Below are 16,789 nucleotides of genomic sequence, written 5' to 3' on the forward strand. Positions count from 1 at the left end.
TGACTCAAGGGTATAAGTTTGGTCTCAGCTTTGGTAGGGACACTGCCCAGCAACCTATCTCTCCCCCGGCCTTTTTTAACCCACACAGGAAAAAAAAAATGTAATCACTGAATCAGGCTGAGCAAGTAAATACTTACTTAATACTTAAATGAATGTATTTCAAAATAATGCATCAATGAATAAAATGTAGACCTTATATGATAAGTATATGCATTACACTTATGAAACGTATTAGAAAGAACTTGTGAATATTACAGGAATAGCCAAGGTTAAAGCGTTATGGAACAAACTTTATCATTCAAAAAAAGAGAAAAAAAAACATCTCCCGATGAAAAATGCTAATGTAAAATAAAACCCAATCATCCTTCAATTTCATTGCTGATGTTTCATCACAGAACCATTTTAAGACCTCACCTGAAGCCCTAACGGTCCAGCTGCTGCTTCCTCAACCTGCACTACATCTGTACTAGATTTCTGTGTTTCCTGAATGTATTTCAAAAATATGCATCAATGAATAAAATGTCATCTTTATATGTATTACACATATCAAACTTTTAAGAAAGAGCATTTGGGTAACATTTGAAGAATAACATCTTGACACCTTTAATTATGTGAATCCAACATTTATTTTCAAATTAACCAGCATAATGATGAGATTCATAGGTTACAACTGCAAAACATCCTCAAACAAAGAACTGCAATGCTCATGCCTGTCATGTCGGTAGATCTGTTTGTTGTGTTCTTGTCTAGTTTTGTCTTGTGGTTTCTTGTATTTGATTTCCATGTCTTTGTTTCTTGTCTTGTGTCTTGTTCTTCCATGCCCTCATGTGTCCTTTAAGTTCTCCTGTGTATTTTCCTATGTTCCCTCTGGCTCCCTCTGTCTATTGCTTTGTTCCCTTCATGTTCTCATGTGCACCTCCCCTTCGTTATCTCACCTGTTGGTCCACCTCACCTGTTCCTCGTCTTGTCATCAGTGTCTGTGTATTTAGTCTCTGTGTTCCCTTCACTCCTTGTCTGGTCATTGTTCTTGTCAGCCCCTGTTTACGTCCATGCTCTCATCCATGTTCTTCGAGTCCCATCATGGTATGTTTTGGTTTTGAGTTTTCCATGTTTGATTTGTACTTTGCCTTTTTCTTTGCACTTTGTTGAACTGTTTTATTTTGCTACTTTGTCTTGCTGTTGTGTTGCTACTTTGCCTCTTGCCCCCATTTTGTCTGCTTTTGGTTTTTGGCATCAGCTTTGATATTATAAAGCTTGCTTTTGTTTCCCCATATCCTTGCCTCCCGTGCTTAACTGCATTTGGGTCCACCTTCCCTTATCCATAGTCTTCCCTTTAACCCCCTGCGTGACACCTTGCAGTTTACACTGAAGACTGCGATGAAAGGGCACGTCGGAAAAATAGTTCTCTACATATGCTTATTACTACAAATGAGTTTGCGAAAAATATTATATTCAATGCATTATGTAAAAAAAAAAAATCGTTATATTAAAATATATCAAAATATTGTTAGGGACAACTCTGTCTTTCCCAAACTTTGGTTGTGACTTGTCCCTACCGTCCCTTTGCAAACTTATGCCCTTGCTCTGACTGATGACAGCCACTCTGACAACAGGGAATAACAGTACAAAGGTGGTGTTGTTGCCAGGTTTGTCTCCTGACCCCTGGCTGAGTTAGCCAAAAGGAACACTAGCTCCACAGCTAACCGGCTACCAGTGGTTAGCTAGAATTACTGGCCCCCATGTCATTCACTCCATTCATTTGTGATAATGGACACCTTGACGGGCATTATCCCTGTATTATCATAGCTACTTTCTTGTTTTTAGTAGGATTGGGATAAATTAAGATTAACCCACCATCACCAAGATGTCACTGGTTCTGTCCCTAAATACTATTGGTATCAGGGACAGTCTAGCTGGCAAAGGATAACTAAAAATGTACACTTATCTATTTCAGCACCTTGGAAATGGTAGAATTTTACAGTTTAGCATCCCATGCTAAATACACCTTTTGGAAGCACCCATATTCTGTAGTCATGTCTAAAAGTCATGGTTACCGACTGTTAAATAAATGGTGAGGAAAGTTTTCTGTGCATTATCCTGAGAAAGCCTTACTCCCATCCTCCTTTTCTCTCAATCTTCCTGCATTCCACTCTTGGCCAGGGGAAAGAAAAGGAGAGCATACTTTATAGTGACAGGCAGAGCAGCCAAATACCAATAGAGAATACATCAGCTTGGCAATCATTGGATTATCTCACGCTGATATCATTACCGCCAAGCATTCACTCCAATCATTGATTGCATTTTTCAATTTACTTCACCATTAATGCAAGTGGCCCGACTGAACAATCTTCTGATGAGTCCATGGCTCAGTCGATAAGTCCCACCCCTCAGGTGGTTGTCAAAGTGTGTGTGCCCGTGTGCAAGCATGTGTCTGTGTGTGCATGTGCAGCTAAGTGTGCTTTATAGAATACTCTAAAGTAGTTTCTCATTCTCTGTGGTACTTTAGGGGTTACCAATCAAAGCCAGCAAGGCAGAAAGAACAGCATGGTGCTGACTAAATTAGAAAAATAGACCTAAAGGAAAAGTAAATCGCAGCCTCTTTGTGAAGCAAGTCAGTATAAAGCAAATTAAACAGTGAGCTGTCTTTTTTAGACAAAACACAGATCACATTTTTCTCTATGTTTTTGTTTTCAAAAACACATCATTAATGCTGTAACCTTTAAATCCTAGTGTAAAAACAGATATTTAAGATCAAATTGTCATATACCAAAACAAAATGTATGATATTTCTATGAGAATTTGGCTTTTGGCTTTGTGTTCTAACATTTAATAAAGCCTTTGAGTTTTTCTTAAATGTCAGAGGATACCATTGAACTGTCAGGTTCCTGAAAGGTATAGAAAATATCAATTCCACACTAGGAATTCCACACAGAAAGCTTTGACAGTAGGGCAGTTGTGGTCTATCATCTAACCCATGCTGTTTGGGTAAGCTGCTGAATGTATGGACATATTTCCATTAACAAATAATCCAGACAGTGTGGTCTGGAAAACAAATTACCACAGTGTCGAAGCTTAATTGTAGATATTCCACTTTTTAGAAATCAAGCAACCTATTGGAAATACAAAATAAGGAAGTACTGACATCCATTTCTATGTAAAAGGGCTGAGCACACCTGGGCATCCCACCTATCTTAGTGCTGAACACTGAATCCCCCCAGGGCTGTGTGCTCCGCCCCCTCCTGTTCACACTGCACACCTAGGACTGCCATCCCAGATATCAAAGGAATGTATTGTGTATGTGTGTATAAAGTATGTGGATGACACCACCATCATCAACCACTTTGTCAACAATAATGAGAGTTCAGATCAGGAGGAAATCAACAATTTGCATAAAGTGCTGCACAGAGAACAATATACTGCTCAACTTCAGCAAAACCAAGGAGCAGATTGTTGATTTAAGAAAAGAACGAAGCAAAGACACACATCCCTGTCTACTGACATGAGCTGAGTTGAAGCAGGTGAACAGTTTTAGGTTCCAGTGAATCAAAATCACAAAGAACCTATTGTGGCCATCACACAGCACCACCCTGGTGAAAAAAACATTTTGAGATGGAGCAGGTGTTCCTGTGAATCAAATTCATAGAGAATTTATCATGGCCATCACACTGCACCACCATGCTGGACCACCCCACCCCCCAAAAAAATACACGACTGGAAACAAACAAACATGGTATTGAAATGGAAAATGAACTCTAGAAGATCATTAATCGAGACTCCTGAATTCTTATTCTCAATACTTTTCTTGTGTTACAGACAGTAGTTGCAGTATGCATCTTTTTGCACAACCCTGTGTTGTACAATGAAAATTATATGAACTGTATTACCAATGATAATACTGGGACTATGTGCAAAATTATGTTCTCAGCCATGGAGAACTGTGTGTACTGTAAGTGTTCATAAATAGGGCTGGGTAAAAAAAAATCGATTCAGTCGATTTAGGATCAATTTCATTTAAATTTTGCAATATCGATTCATAGGGCATGAGATCGATTTTTTTTTTTTCCATGAACCCCAGTAGTCTTGTGCGTGATGAAGCAGAGGCACCTTTACGTCCAGTTTACATTCACAAGTGTGCATCCACACAATGGCCGATGCAGGCAAAACTCCGCTCAGCAAGCCGTTCCAACTTAAGTCTGACGTGTGGAACCATTTCGGATTTAAAACAACACAGGAAAAAGAGCTAGATAAAACCAAAGTGGTTTGCAAGATCTGCCAAGCGGAAGTCAGTTATTGTAGAAATACTACAAACCTCAGAAACCACTTGACAAGGTATCACACTACGTTAATGTTAGCTTCTGACAAGCCGTCCGGGGCAAAACAAAAGAAACTGAGGGAATCACCAACATTATCAGCTGATTCTCGGTGGGCCATAAAGATAACGGAGGCCATCGCAGCTTTTGTTCGCAAAGATTTACAGCCGTACTTGGTAGTGGAAAACAAAGGCTTCAAGCGGCTCGTTAAGGTGCTCGAACCACACTACATTATGGTGCAACGTAAACATCTGACTGAGACTGTTATCCCCATGATGTATACACATGTGAAAGATGACATCCTAACGAAAATGCAGTCAGCAGAGAGGACCGCCATAACCTGTGACACCTGGACATCACTGTCAACGCAGTCGTACATGACAGTGACTCCTCACTACATCGACAATGAGTGGTGCCTCATGTCTAGTGCTACAGACCACCGAGGTTCTCATGAGACACACCGCTATTAATATAGCTGATATGTTGATGGAGGCCATACAGGAGTGGGGGCTGACCAGCAAAGACCCAGCAGTCGTGACGGACATGCTGCAAATATGGTTCATGTGGTGGAGATAATGCAGCTAATGCACGCCAGGTGCTTCACGTACACATTGAACTTAGCCTCACAAGCAGGTCTAAAAATCCCAGCTATGTCACATCTGTTTGCTCGAGTGAGGCATTTATAGTGCATACGGAAAGTATTCACAGCGCTTCACTTTTTCCACATTTTGTTATGTTACAGCCTTATTCCAAAATTGATTCATTTCATTTTTTTCCTCAAAATTCTACACATAATACCCCAAAAGACAACTTAAAAAAAGTTTGTTTGAGATTTTTGCAAATTTATTAAAAATAAAAAACTAAGAAATCACTTGTATATAAGTATTCACAGCCTTTGCGATCAAGCTCAAAATTGAGCTCAGGTGCATTCTGTTTCCACTGATCATACTTGTTATGTTTCTACAGCTTAATTGGAGTCCACCTGTGGTAAATTCAGTTGATGGGACATGATTTGGCAAGGCACACACCTGTCTATATAAGGTCCCACAGTTAACAGTGCATGTCAGAGTTGAAGGAATTGTCTGGAGACAGGATTGTCTTGAGGCACAGATCTGGGGAAGGGTACAGAAACATTTCTGCTGCTTTAAAGGTCCAAATGAGCACAGTGGCCTCCATCATCCGTAAATGGAAGAAGTTTGGAACCACCAGGACTCTTCCTAGAGCTGGCCGTCACTCTTAACTGAGTGATCGGGGGAGAAGGGCTTTAGTTAGGGAGGTGACCAATAACCTGATGTTCACTCTGACAGAGCTCCAGGGTTCCTCTGTGGAGAGAGGAGAACCTTCCTGCAGGACGACCATCGCTGCAGCACTCCACCAGTCAGGCCTGTATGGTAGAGTGGCCAGATGGACGCTACTCCTTAGTAAAAGGCACATGGCAGCCTGTCTGGAGTTTGCCAAAAGGCACCTGAAAGACTTTCAGACCATGAGAAACAAAATTCTCTGGTCTGATGAGACTAAAATCGAACTGTTTGGCGTGAATGCCAAGCGTTATGTTCGGAGGACACCAGGCACCGCTCATCACGTGGCCAATACCATCACTACAGTGAAGCATGGTGGTGGCAGCATCATGCTGTGGGGATGTTTTTCAGCAGCAGGAACTGGGAGACTAGTCAAGATTGATGGAAAGATGAATGCAGCAATGTACAGAGACGTCCTGGAAGAAAACCTGCTCCAGAGCGCTCTCGACCTCAGACTGGGGAGATGGTTCATCTTTCAACAGGACAATGACCCTAAGCACACAGCCAAGATATCGAAGGAGTGGCTTTAGGACAACTCTGTGAATGTCCTAGAGTGGCCCAGCCAGCCCCAGACTTGAATCCCATTGAACATCTCTGGAGAGATCTGAAAATGGCTGTGCACCGACGCTCCCCATCCAACCTGATGGAGCTCGAGAGGTTCTGTAAAGAGAAATGGGCAAAACTGACCAAACACAGGTGTGCCAAGCTTGTGGCTTCATATTACAAAAGACTTGAGGCTGTAATTGCTGCCAAAGATGCAACAACAAAGTTTTGAGCAAAGGCTGTGAATACTTATGTACAAGTGATTTCTTCATTTTTTATTTTTAATACATTTGCTAAAATCTCATTTCTTAAGTTGTCATTATGGGGTATTATATGTAGAATTTTTGAGGGAAAAAAATGAATTGAATCCATTTTGGAATAAGGCTGACAAGACATGACAAAATGTGGAAAAAGTGAAGCGCTGTGAATACTTTCCATATGCACTGTAGCCACGTTCTTTCACCGGAGTACGATGGCAAACCACATAAAAAAAACACAAAATTTCTCTTTGTTTTTGCCGTTTATTATTATACACAATCTCGTGGTTAAAACAATACCCTGACGTTCAAAAACCGTGTGGCTTTCTTGGCGTGTGCACTTGCGCTGATTAGCACACATTACTAAATAGAAACCACCACAGACCTGAACAGACACTGCCACCTGTCTGCAAAAACGTGCACAACACCCAAAACAAACAACAAATGAACAATCTGGCTCCTACAAAAACGTTACAGAAGCAAAGTTTTGTATTTTATGTGTGCATTTTCTTCTCATTTTACTGATTAGTTGTAACAGTTAATAATTTATAATCCATACACTTTTTTGTTTGTATCTGTGAGATTGTATATTTGTATGCATGCCATGTTTATCTTCATACTGTGATACCAAAAAAAAAATTGTGAAATGTCTTTAAGATATGATGCGCAGAAGGACACATTGTATGCAGCATCAGCGCTATATCCTTGCTTTAAGGCCCTACCATCCCTGTCTGCTAAAGAGCGAGATGACACCTTCTTCAGACGGCGAGATGACACTTTCTTCTGAGGCTGCCACTGCTGCATGTGATGTAATTATTTGAAAAGAAAATGTTCAATTTAATAAGAACGTTTTCATTGAGAATTAAAATATTCTCTATTGGATTATAGGGAATAGTATAAAATATAAAAGTTCATAAATGATTTTCAATCTATTTATTTCTTCATTTATTTCTGTTTTTGTTTTTTTTTTCTGTCATATTCAACAGCAAAATACTGATGGTAATGATGCTGATGAAGGAGCTGAGGAGATGGGGAAGCAACTTCGCCCAAGAAATCCAGCACCTTGGAGTCTCTCCTTGGGGCAGTCTACTTACCAACAGTAAAGGAAAATGGACAGAAAACTCCAGCAAAGAGGGCTGAAGAAGATGAAATCAGAAGATACAGGGCGGAAAAACCTGCTGGGCTAAATGAAAAGGAGTAACCACTGTTGGCTCGCCTGGTGAAGCAATACCTTTGTGTCCCAGGGACCAGTATTGCGTCAGAGAGGGTGTTTTCAACTGCGGGTGATATTGTCACTTCAAAAAGGAGCTGCCTAACCCCAGATCATGTCAATGAGATCCTTTTCCTAAACAAGAATCTCACAATTACCAAGTGAGAACAAAGTCACAATAACAGGACTTGACTTTAGACAGTTTAAGTTTACTTTTAGTTTTGTAACCATTGTTATTATTTTTGCACGCTAAGAAACAATGCCTTAATGCAATTTACAGTGTTTGTACAATTAATTTAACAATCATCAACACACAATAACAGTGTGAGCTGTCGTACAGAGTTTCTTCTTCACCAACTCCTGTGTTAAACCCCAAAACCAGATTGCTAGAGCTGCCACCCCCATTTGTGACTTGATCCTGAGTGAACCTTCCAAGTCAGTAAACCCTATCCTGTAGATCTTGGTTAAGCTGTAAACTACAGTACATCAGTACATAAAGGGTGATAAACTGATGGAAACGGGGACCTACCTGTGGAAAAAAAAATAATTAAATGTGCTCCCCAAGAATGCATATTTTACAGGGCTTGGGCCTCATTACCCCAAACTCTGCACCTTCATGACTGCATGAAAAGATCACCCTGTGAATGAATGTCAGAACGATATCTGAAAAACTAACCAATACTGATGTTTTTGTAGAATGAAAAGCCTCAGAATTCAATGATTTGGCACAAATCATTTATCTTGGCTTGAAATATGGACATGGTTTGGATGTGAACATGGAGATCTTTACCCCCCACCCCGCTATTAACAAAATGCATTGCAAGCCATTGTTACAGAAATGTGCAATGTCCTTGTCATTGCTCTGAGCCTCACACTTCACAAGAAGCTTAAATGGTTATGTGTATAGCATATGGCAGTTGGACTGTTCTAATGCTTGTGCAATTTGTTAAGTACATACTCTGTGTCTTTGACTTAAATTCAACTTCTGATTCTGCAGAGACCAGGATTATGTTTCATTCTATACAATTGTATGGCAAGTGTGGTATGGTTTAGGTCAGTGGTCCCCAACCACCGGGCCGTGGACCGGTACTGGTCCGGGCTGTAGAGAAAGAATAAATACGTTATTTTATGTTTTATTTTAAAAAATGGATTCTCTTTTAACAACATCCGTCTCTTCCTCTTTGCGCGCTTGACATGTACCTGTTTCAGTCACGGACTGAAAAATCCCTAAAAAATCAAGCGAGCTGAGATTAGTGGAAAACAAACGTCTTCGGAGAGCTACTTGGCAAAGAAAAAAGGAAAAGGCCCAAAGATGAGACAGAAGAAGAGGGAGATGGACAACTGTATTGAAGTTGGCTGTTAAAGTAGCTGAACTGCAGCTGAGGGGATGGTGAGTGGACAACTGCCCCCCCGTCCGTCAAATTATGTTGTACATGAAACTGGTCCATAGTGCAAAAAAGGTTGGGGACCACTGGTTTAGGTTATGGAGAGATTGTGGTTATGACAAATGAATTATGGTCAAAGTCGTGTTGTGCAAAGCCTTTCAAGTAACAGAAAACATCCTCTCACAACTAAATATTTAAAGGGACTAAATGATTAGCTAAAGTCGATGACAATTGCAGAATCGCTAAAGCCACATGATGTAGAATGCTTGGGTAAATCAAATACATGACATGCAGTGTGAAGGTAACAATAGAAATCTAACAGGCTGCAAGCATTAGCCAGATGGGTCCCAAAGACCAGAATGGAATATATTACAGAACAGCTTCACCAAGCTTCAGTTTTAAACTGATCAAACCATTGTTTGCAGTAACCTCATTATTCCCAGACACCCTTACATATTGGTTGATTTTGTTAATGTTATTGTCTGAGGAAAACTTTATAAAATGGTGAACTAAATCTATGACAAATCAAGTCATTCATATCAATTTGTCATAGCACCACTATATCAACTTGTCTGCTTCTGAGTTTAAAGTGTGCATTTTTTGCCAACATTTAGCAGCTGTTTGAATGGACTGTTTCAACTGAAGAAAAAAAGAAGAAAAAAGACAACATTTTTTAGATGTTAAATTTTCCAGCACAGTAGTTATTAATGAATACTGTAGCACATAGTGCTGTGTACTTAATTTTGAGGCAATCAAGTTCCTGATGTGCAGATAAAGTAACACTATGTGCATATATCAAGTGTAATACAGAGGGTATATAATGCTTTAGTTGGATATCTGTTAAAGTGTTGAACGCATGCAGTTAAAGTCAAGTCTCTGGATATTCTTCCTACAGTCCAAGGTCTCCGTCATATGAGGCTATAACAAATACTTGGCACTTCTTTTGTGAGGGGAAATACCTCTCCATACCAGGAGGTGGCAGTAGTCTATATTCATTATTAAAAAGGAGATACCAGGACTACAGATATAAATGTTGTCATAATAAAGAAGTGTTCTTTTAATCAATCCCTAATATAGCCAATGTTGGATAAAAAGTTGCAAATGGCACTGACCATTGAAGGTAGAGGCAAAAGATAAGGTGAAACAGCACTTAAAGGGATAGTTCGGGTTTTTTGAAGTGGGGTCATATAAAGTACATATCTATAGTCGATCTGTTTCCTACCGTAATCACCGATCAGCGCAGCCTCAGTTTGGAGAAGTAGAGAGCCACTCCAGCCCAGACGCTCAGCTTTGTACTGCAGTGAACGGGGTTCAGCAAAAAAGCGAAATTAACCACCTAAAACAAGGCTCACGTACATTTTTTTACATCAGTTCAAGTGTACGTTGAATAGGTAAAATTCACACAGCTTTACATCACTGTCAGACGGCGCTTTCTTTTGGCACTACATTTTCTCAACCACAGAACCTTTATATCCCTACGCATTAGCGTAACTGGGCAACAGCTGATCTGCGAGCGGCGGCTGGACGAGAGGTTTACTTTCGATAAAAACGAAACTTAACTCTCTGTATCCTTCCGCATTAGCGCTCATGCGTAGGGATACAGGGATTCTGCGGTTGAGAAAATGTAGCGCCAAAAGAAAGTGCAGTCTGACGGCGATGTAAAGCGGTGTGAATTTTACCTATACAACGTACACTTGACCTGATATAGATTTTTTTAGGTGAGCCTTGTTTTAGGTGGTTAATTTCGCCTTTTTGCTGAACCCCGTTCACTGCAGTACAAAGCTGAGCGTCTGGGCTGGAGCGGCTCTCTACTTCTCCAAACTGAGGCTGCGCTGATCGGTGATTACGGTAGGAAACAGATCGACTATAGATATGTACTTTATATGACCCCACTTTAAAAACCCGAACTATCCCTTTAAAGCTGCAGTCTGGAGTTATGAGAAAAAAAGTTAAAAATTAAAAATTTGAATGATGCAGCTCCCAGGTCCCTCCTTCTTCCTATCTGCTGCACTGCAGCCTTGCCTTCAAAGACCCTCCCCACAGAGGAGCCTGCTGTGCACAAGCAGGCTTGTAACCATGGTAAGATAACCAAGATGGCGCATTCAAAATAACAACAGCAAAATAAGTCCTGATTGTTCTATTTCTGATCAATACAACTAAATTACAATGAGGAGTGCCGAGTCACTGTCCTTAGTAACAAACAATATTCCTTACACTGCGGTAGACGGAACTACCAGGTAATCATCACCTGGTGCAACATTTTTGCCTTGCTGCCTTTCTGAAGCATGAGTAACATTATTTTTCTAAACCAAGTGAACCACTTATCCGGGGCTGGGTTGTGGGGGCAGCTGTCTGAGCAGGGACACCCAGACTTCCCTCTCCCTGGACACTTCATCTAGCTCTTCCGGGAGGACATAGTCACTCCAGCGTGTCCTGGGTCTTCCTCTGGGTCTCCTCCTGGCGGGGCATAACAGTAACACCTCCTGAGGAAGGCATCCAGGAAGCATCCGATATAGATGCCAAAGCCACCTCAGTTGGCTGAGACGAATTTTAGTTGTGAAAGCACTTGTTACTGGAGTTAAAGTAGCACTTTACAACTTATATGCTCCCAACTATGGAAGCAAATTTGGACCATAATTCAAATTAAAATGCATTTACAGAAATGCTTTTTCATTTTCAGAATGTAGCTGCATTTTTTGACTCATAAATAAAATTAGTAATAAATCATCCAAATAGCATTTTCATTTTCTTCTTCAAGACTGCTCATTTTATTACACAAAGACAAAGAAAACTGCCTTTTTCATTTTGAAGCCCTCCCCTCGCAAAAAAAGGTCCTAAATTCAATTTGAATTCGCAATCCCAAGTGGTGCAGGAGAGTGATGTCAGCGGCCTCTCTTCTTCAGTGTTGCCAACATGGCGACTGTCTTGCTAGACTTAGCGACTGTTCAGAACCTCTAAGCGACATTATTTAGAAAAAGCGACTAGCGACAAATTTAGCGACTTATACAGATCATCGGGGGAAAGGCGAGAAATAGATTATATTATAATTCACATGCTGCGCAGGCGACAGGCCGGTGTGTGGGGGCTGGCTGGGGCAGGCAGGAGCGTGGATCTGATATCAGATAGCTGCCGTTTACTCTGTTTTGATCTGTTAATGTTAGGTGTCTTTAGCACAGGTGAGACCCAGAATCAGACAGGAGGCTGTAGCTGGATGCAAGGAGTGTTTATTGTAAAACAGACAAAGTCAGAGAAGGAGGGTGTGTGCATGGGGAAGCCACACTCCGGGGCGCCGGAGAGCTGGCAGTCCTGTCGGCACTCGGAGGAGCGCCGGGCAGGTGGAGCTGGAGCGGGGTCTCGGCTCGGTCGCGGCACGGGAGGTCGTTGGAGGCAGAGTAAAGCAGAGTTAGGGGGGAAACACTGGTAGAAGTTAATGCACAAAAGCTTTAGTCTTGGCAAAACAATGACTTAGCCAAATACCGCTTGTAGAACACGAAATCATCTGGCAACAGGGCGGCGCAAGGCACAACAACACAACAAAACCACAAACAACAACAACAACAACAACAACAACAACTAACACAAACAACACAAAACAACCCCCCAGGGGGGACAGTCTGACATTCCGACAAACCACCATTGCGAAACCCCACCATTCCAAAACAGCCCCACTCCGAAACACCGCTGTTCCGATCCTCCCCTCAAAACATCACTGTTCCGGCCCTCCCCTCAAAACACCGCATTGTTTTTTATTGCTAATAGGCCTATGTCACTACCTTCATTTATGATGTTGTATATTTTTTCTTGCAACAAACACATTTAAACGTTTGTCTAATCTTTTTACAAGCGCTATCCGTGGTGCTGAAATCCCCACTTCCAGCCACACTCACACAATTCTGAAATAAACTGTGGCCCATATTCTCTTATCAGTCTAAAGGGAAGAATCTAAAGGTTTATTAATTCAATTCATTTCAAATTCGCTTTATTGGCATAAATGCCACAACAACAATATTGCTCCAAGCACCAAGAACCACGAAAAGAATACCTAGCACAGTACCATTATACTTGCTGTGTGTGTGTTTATGTGAAATAATAATAATAATAATAATAATAATAATAATAATAATAATAATAATAATAATAACTGAACATTATCACAATTAAGTTATCAATCTGCGATGTAAACTAAATGCAGACTTTACAGACTTCTAACCATTTCTAACCACTTCACCCAGGCGCGAGCCTGCAGCCCCCGCTCCTGCTGACAACAGACCAGTGGAGAAAACAGACATTCCTTTGCTCAGAACCCATATCAGGCTGTGTCTGAATATACACGAACATCGGTATAACACATTGGAGCAATTTTCATACAATTTCGGATATTTAGCATGATAAGATAATTTCAATTCAACATAGCCATTTGTCCAGCTGAAGCATAATGAGCGTTATGTCATTAATATGAAGTAGGCTTGTTTTGCGGTTACTCAGCCACATGATCCGTTTGAACCCACAAAGGAAAAAAGGATAAATGCGCAGCCTCCGTTTCCTTTCTGATTGTTTCCGTTCGGAGTGGGGGGGTTTCGGAATGGAGGAGTTTCCCCAATAGGTTTTTCCGAATAGCGGGGTCTTTGAAAAAAAGGGAAACCCCGCCATTACGATGAATTGAAGTCTATGTTCGGAACAGCGGGGTTTCGGAAAGGCGGGGCTCCAGGCTATAAAGCGGCCAGTGATTTTGTGACCCGCTGCAGGTGTGTGGGTGTGGGAGAGAGAGAGACATTAGCGTATAGCACTTTGTAGAAGGAACTTTATAAAGTTCACTCCATTGACTTGTATTAGTTCACGGGGCTGAGCTGCCACATCCAATATGGGGGCGACGTCGACGTACGGTCCAGCGCTGATACCTTCAGTTTATTACCGGGAATACTGACTGTAAAGTACCGTGTGTGTTTCATGGGTCTGACTGTGAGACTGCAGTCTGACCCACCATCACTGCCAGCAGCTCTTCAGAGCGGCTTCATTACGATCACCGTAAATGTTGGAGAATTTCGCACTGGGAAAAAAATGTGCGGCTGATTTAACCAAGCAAACGCGAACCATGGCTGGCTTGACCGCAGTACAGAACTGGACATGGTGGTGATTTCCCCGCTGTTTCTGAAAACATGTACCACAGTCTATGCTACCAACACAGCCTTCACACTCTCCTCTTGTCCCTTCTCTTGCTCCAGTGTCAAATAAGCACACCGCCGCCCCTAACGTAGATGCGTAGCACGGTGGGTCAGACTGGGGGCTGAAGAAGAAGAGAGGCCGCTGACGTCACTCTCCTGCACCGCTTGGGATTGCGAATTCAAATTGAATTTTGGACCTTTTTTTGAGGGGGGAGGGCTTCAAAATGAAAAAGCTGTTTTCTTTGTCTTTGTGTAACAAAATGAGCAGTCTTGAAGGAGAAAATGAAAATGCAATCTGGATGATTTATTACAAATTTTATTTATGAGTCAAAAATGCAGCTCTGAATTTGAAATGAAAAAGCATTTCTGCTAATGCATTTTAATTTTCAAATTTGACATTTCAAATTGAATTTTGGTACCTATTTGCTGGGCCATCTTTTGAATATTAAATCTGAAATGTCCTTTTCTTTATCATTTGAATTAAGTTACAAAATGAGCAGTCTTGAAGAAGAAAATGAAAATGCAATTTGGATGATTTATTACTAATTTTACTTATGAGTCAAAAGACGCAGCTACATTCTGAAAATGAAAAAGCATTTCTGTAAATGCATTTTAATTTGAATTATGGTACAAATTTGCTGCCATACCCAACAAAGAAAACACATCCTTTTTCCATGAGGTCAATAAAATACTGGGAGATGCAGATGGTTAGATTATCTTGGCGGGAGATTTTAATCAAACATTAGACGATCTTCTGGATCACAGTAAAATCAGAACAGGTACACCCCCCAGAGACAGACCAGCATTAGATACTCTACGGGAAGAACTGGGTTTGATAGTTATCTGGAGACTGATAAATCAGAAAGAACGAGAATACACATTTTATTCTCACTCTCACAGATCTTATTCACAAATAGATTTTTTCCTGGTTGCTGGCTCACTTGTTGATATGGTAATAGACTGCAATATAGGAGTTATAGCAATAACAGACCATGCGCCCGTCGAACTACATATAGATTTGCGTTCTAATAAAGGTAAAGTTGGAAGATGGAGACTAAATACAAATCTATTACAAGACAAAAAATTTGCTACAAAACTTGGTGGGGATATTAAGGCATTTTTAGACATTAACAGGGGGACAACAGAAAGATTAGCTACTGTTTGGGATGCACTCAAGGCATTTATCAGGGGGAAATGTATAGCTTATAGTTCATGGAAGAAAAAGGACAATAAGAAAAAAGTACAACAATTGGAACAGGGAATAGGTAAATTGGAGAAGCATTTAGCTGAACAATATGATGAAGATGGTTTCAGGAAAATCTGTCAACTAAAACTTGAGCTACATGAAATATATCATAAAAAAGCAGAGTATTCACTATTTAGGCTTAAAACAAATTTTTATGAGAATGGTGAAAAAACTGGACGATTATTGGCAAGGCAACTAAAACGTCTGGATTCAAATAATAGTATTACAGCAATTAGAAAAGATGATAAACTAGTTACATCAGCTATCAAAATTAATGAAGTCTTCAAAGATTTTTATGAAGACTTGTATACTTCTACATGTTCGGCTGGTGATGAAGACTTGAACTCCTTCTTCCAAAAGGTGGAGCTTCCACAACTTTCCTCAGAGGAAAGGGATAGTTTGGATACTCTCATTACAGAAGCTGAAGTCAGAACTGCAATTAAGGGTATGAAAACCGGGAGGTCACCTGGTGTAGATGGCTTCCCGGTGGAGTACTATAAGAAATATGTTGATGTTCTTTGTCCATTTCTTATAGAGGTTTTCCAAGAAACGTTTCAACATGGTTCACTCCCAAAAAGTTTTAATGAGGCCATTGTATCATTAATACCAAAAAAAGATAAGGATCCAAAGGACCCAGCTAACTATAGACCCATTAGCCTAGTGAATGTTGACTGCAAAATATTATCCAAGATACTAGCAATAAGATTAGAGCAGGTTTTACCTAAAATTATTCACAAAGATCAAGTGGGATTTATAAAACATAGATCATCAGCTGATAACATGAGGAGATTGTTGCACTTAATTTGGATGAATAGAACGAACCCCCGACCTGTTTCAGCCAATATCACCTGATGCGCAGAAAGCTTTCTATAGGGTGGAATGGGCTTTTTTATTTGCAACACTCTCAAAATTTGGGTTTGGGGATAGTTTTTGCAGATGGATAAGAGTCTTATACTCAAACCCTAAAGCTGCAGTCTTTACTAACGGAATAATATCTCAGTTTTTCAGTATAACCAGGTCAACTAGACAGGGGTGCAGCCTAAGCCCACTATTGTTCACAATTTTCTTAGAACCATTCGATTAAAGCAGAGCCAAGAATTAAAGGAGTCATTGGAGGCGGCAGGGAACACAAATTATTTCTTTATGCTGACGATATTTTGGTACTGAGTCGGGATCCAACCAGTTCTGTGTCAGCTTTACTAGAAATTACTGAAGCATATTCCAAAGTCTCTGGTTATTGTATCAATTGGCATAAATCAGAAGCCATGCCAGTATCTCGAACATGTTCATGCAGTCAGCTATCTGCCTTTAATTTCAAATTGTTACCAAAGGGGATAAAATATTGGGTATAGAATTAGATCTAGACATACGGGAAATT

General features: G+C 40.6%; 1 long non-coding RNA gene across 1 annotated transcript; it reads left to right on the plus strand.

Annotated features, from left to right (window-relative positions):
• The first annotated feature begins 991 nt into the window (after positions 1–991).
• LOC115576194 (uncharacterized) lies at positions 992–8,480 on the plus strand. Its single transcript, XR_003982789.1, has 3 exons — positions 992–1,083; positions 7,066–7,217; positions 7,395–8,480. It is a non-coding gene; the product is annotated as an uncharacterized LOC115576194 (long non-coding RNA).
• Positions 8,481–16,789: the final 8,309 nt, after the last annotated feature.

The sequence above is a fragment of the Sparus aurata genome, chromosome 23 (assembly GCF_900880675.1).
Source record: "Sparus aurata chromosome 23, fSpaAur1.1, whole genome shotgun sequence".
Taxonomy (NCBI): domain Eukaryota; kingdom Metazoa; phylum Chordata; class Actinopteri; order Spariformes; family Sparidae; genus Sparus; species Sparus aurata.